Source organism: Cryptomeria japonica, unplaced genomic scaffold, assembly GCF_030272615.1.
Source record: "Cryptomeria japonica unplaced genomic scaffold, Sugi_1.0 HiC_scaffold_220, whole genome shotgun sequence".
NCBI lineage: Eukaryota > Viridiplantae > Streptophyta > Pinopsida > Cupressales > Cupressaceae > Cryptomeria > Cryptomeria japonica.
Genome location: NW_026729042.1, coordinates 145,001 through 148,992, shown reverse-complemented (window position 1 = coordinate 148,992; position 3,992 = coordinate 145,001). Strand labels below are relative to the sequence as shown.

Sequence of the window (3,992 nt, the reverse complement as noted above, 5' to 3'; positions counted from 1 at the left end):
TAGGGTGGGTAACGGGGTGGGTACTAAGGTGCGTGCCAAGGTGGGTCATAGGGTGGGTGCCAAGGTGGGCACCAGGGTGGGTGTGCACCAACCCTAGCCAGGGTAGGTCACGGGGTGGTTGTCGGGGTGGGCGTCAAGGAGCCAAGGTGGGTGGCAAGTAGCCAAGTTGCGTGCCAAGGTGGGTGTCGGGGTGGGTGCCAAGGATCCAAGGTGGGTGCCAAGGAACCAAGGTGGGTGTCTGGGTGGGTGCCGAGGTGGGAGCCAGGGTGGGTCCCAAGGTGAGTGCAAAGGTGGGTGCCAGGGTCAAGGTGAGTGCCAATGTGGGTTCCAAGGTGCCAGGGTCAGGGTGAGTGCCAATGTGGGTTCAAAGGTGCTAAGTTGGGTGCGAGGTTGGGTGCGAGGGTGGGTGGGTGCCAAGGTGTGCTAGGTGGAAGCCCGGGTGGGTCGGCATCCCATGGGTGTCGAGTTGGGTGCCTGATGGGTGCTTCTTGTCAAGTTTTAGTCGTCGGGACTCATTTCGAGCCTTAGAGGTCGTTTCTTGTCCGGTTGCCCTGTCTTCGACCTGGGAACCCAATTTTGGTCCTCGGGTCCCATTTTTTTTTGTCTCGCATCCCACTTTTGGCCTGTGGCCTTTTCGGGGTCGATTCTCGTTTTGGGCATCAGAGCATGTTTCTTCTCCTAAAACCCAATATTTGTTTATTAAGTCTCGGAACACATTTTTGTTCTCGTGGACCCATCATGGGTCTTGGAACGCATTTGTGGTCCTTGGGTCCCATTTTGCATCCCGAAACTTGTGTTTTGGTGCTTGATCCCTATTTTGGGTGCCCACCTTGCACCAAGTGCGCACCCGGGGCAAACCGAGCGCCTTGGTGCACCGGGGCAAGATCGAGCGTGCACCCGAGGCGCCCCGAACATGCACCAAGGTGCACTCGGCCCACATGTGAGCGCAGGTCGTTGCGCCCGAGGTGGTGTGTGGGCACCGCGTTGCAGACGGGACACTGCACGCACACGACGCCCCCTCCAGGTGCACGCACGTAGGCCGGGCCGGGTGCACACCCGACGCCCTAGCAAGGTGCGCGCACCCGGGCAGGGCTCACACTTGGCGAACGGGGCGCACTTCGCGAGGGAGGGTGTGCACCTCGACGGGGGTGGGTGGCCGGGGTGGATTCGCACGTGGGTCGCGGTTTGCTAAGTACACACTGCGACAAGCTCATAACGGGTGCGATCATACCAGCATTAGTGCACCGGATCCCATCAGAACTCCGCAGTTAAGCGCGCTTGGGCCGGAGTAGTACTGGGATGGGTGACCTCCCGGGAAGTCCCGGTGTTGCACCCTTTTTTAGTTTTTCGCCGGGCGTCGCAATGCTATTTGAATAAACCTTTTGCCCGTTTGCGTTCTCGTCGGGGCCGGGCCGGGCCGGGGTGCGCTGCCCGCACTACCGCGCGCGCGGGGGCGACACCGAGCGCGCACCCGAGGCGCCCCGAGCACACAGGCCACGGTGCAACCCGGGCGTTGTGCGCGCACCCCGGTGCGCCCGAGGTGCTGCGCGCGCACCCAGGTGAAATCGGTGTGCACCTCGGCCAGTGCGCGCTCGGTCGAGTCGCGCACGTTGGCCAAGGTGCACGGTGATGTTTCTTACTCTAAGGTTCCGCACCAGACGCCCGGGACAGGTGAGCGAAGCTGGGCGGGGCCGGGTGCGCGGCCGGGGCAGGTGCACGCAGCTGGAGAGAGCTTTGGAGCACACTTCGGAGCGCACCAATGATGCGCTCCATTCAAAAGTTTCCTGAAAAGGCAAAAAAAGTTGAGATTATAGAATTTCCCACTTGAGAGATTGTAAAAAAAAAAAATTTAAAATGAAGGAAACGCGGGTGCCAAGGTGTGCGCAGCCCAGCCAAGGTGTGCGCACCAAGGCGCCCACCCTGGCGAAGGTGCACGCAAGGTGCGCACCCGAGGCAAACCGGACAATTAACCCAACTTTCGACTTCGCGCGCACCTTGGAGCGCACTTCGGAGCGCTCCTTGGTGCGCACCAATCTTGGGCACCTCGGAGTGCACCATGGCGCCCACCAAGGTGCGCACCCGGGGCAAACCGAGCTCCGACTTCGTGCGCACCTTGGAGCGCACGAAAGGTGCGCACCATGGCGCCCACCAAGGTGCGCAGCCCAGCCAAGGCGTGCGCATCAAGGTGCGCACCCTGGCGAAGGTGCGCACCCGGGGCAAACCGAGCTCCGACTTCGTGCGCACCTTGGAGCGCACAAAAGGTGCGCAACCCAGCCAAGGTGTGCGCACCCCGGTCAAACCGAGCTCCGAATCGTGCGCACCAGAGGTGCACGCCATCGTGCGCACCTTGGAGCACACTTCGGAGCCCTCCTTGGTGCGCGCCGATGTTGCGCACCTCGGAGCGCACCCGGGGAAAACAATGCAATTAACCCGACTTTCGACTTCGTGGGCACCTCGGAGCGCTCTCGGGTTCGCACCTCGGAGCACACCGAGGTGCGCACCTTTGATGCGCTGCCTTCACCAATTTCCAGAAAAGGCAAGAAAACATTGAGAAGGTGTGCGCACCGAGGTGCCCACCCTGGCGAAGGTGCACGCGAGGTGCGCACCCGGGGCAAACCGGGCTCCGACTTCGTGCACGCCGCACCTTGGAGCACACTTCGGAGCGCTCCTTGGTGCGCACCAGGGCGCGCAACCCAGCCGAGGTGCCCACCCCGGCGAAGGTGCACGCGAGGTGCGCACCCGGGGCAAACCGGGCTCCGACTTCGTGCACGCCATGGTGCCCACCGCGGCGAAGGTGCACGCGAGGTGCGCACCCGGGGCAAACCGGGCTCCGACTTCGTGCACGCCGCACCTTGGAGCACACTTCGGAGCGCTCCTTGGTGCGCACCATGGTGCCCACCAGGGCGCGCAACCCCGCCGAAGGTGCACGCGAGGTGCGCACCCGGGGCAAACCGGGCTCCGACTTCGTGCACGCCGCACCTTGGAGCACACTTCGGAGCGCTCCTTGGTGCGCACCATGGTGCCCACCAGGGCGCGCAACCCCGCCGAAGGTGCACGCGAGGTGCGCACCCGGGGCAAACCGGGCTCCGACTTCGTGCACGCCATGGTGCGCACCGCGGCGAAGGTGCGCACCCGGGGCAAACCGGGCTCCGACTTCGTGCACGCCGCACCTTGGAGCACACTTCGGAGCGCTCCTTGGTGCGCACCAGGGCGCGCAACCCAGCCGAGGTGCCCACCCCGGCGAAGGTGCACGCGAGGTGCGTACCCGGGGCAAACCGGGCTCCGACTTCGTGCACGCCGCACCTTGGAGCACACTTCGGAGCGCTCCTTGGTGCGCACCATGGTGCCCACCAGGCCGCGCAACCCAGCCAAGGTGTGCGCACCAAGGTGCACGCGAGGTGCGCACCCGGGGCAAACCGGGGTCCGACTTCGTGCACGCCGCACCTTGGAGCACACATCGGGGCGCTCCCGGGTTCGCACCGGCGTTGCGCACCGTGGTGGGCACCTCGGAGCACACCAAGGTGGGCAGCGAGGTGCGCACCTTTGATGCGATGCCTTCACTAATTTCCATAAAAGGCAAAAAAAAAATGAGATTTTAAAATTTCCGTTTTGAAAGATAGTGAGAAAAAGGGAATGCTGGTGCCATCTTGAGCCCGCCCTGGTGCGCAGCCCAGCCAAGGTGTGCGCACCAAGGTGCCCACCCTGGCGAAGGTGCGCGCCCGGGCAATTAACCCAACTTCCAACTTCGCGCGCGCCAGGGTGGGAGCGCACCCAACAACCGGGCCTGGGAAGAGCCAATGCGAGAAACCCCACCAAACGCTCTGACAAAAAAAGAGGGGGCGCTCCAGTAACCCCGCTTCGGAGCGCACCCTGGGCAAACCCAGCCAAGGTGCCCACCCCGGCCAAGGTGCAGGCGAGGTGCGCACCCGGGGCAAACCGGGCTCCGACAACGTGCACGCCGCACCTTGGAGCACACTTCGTAGCGCTCCCGG

General features: G+C 63.8%; 1 non-coding gene across 1 annotated transcript; it reads left to right on the top strand.

The window, feature by feature from the left end:
- The first annotated feature begins 1,217 nt into the window (after positions 1 to 1,217).
- LOC131868797 (5S ribosomal RNA) lies at positions 1,218 to 1,336 on the top strand. Its single transcript, XR_009367229.1, has one exon. It is a non-coding gene; the product is annotated as a 5S ribosomal RNA (ribosomal RNA).
- Positions 1,337 to 3,992: the final 2,656 nt, after the last annotated feature.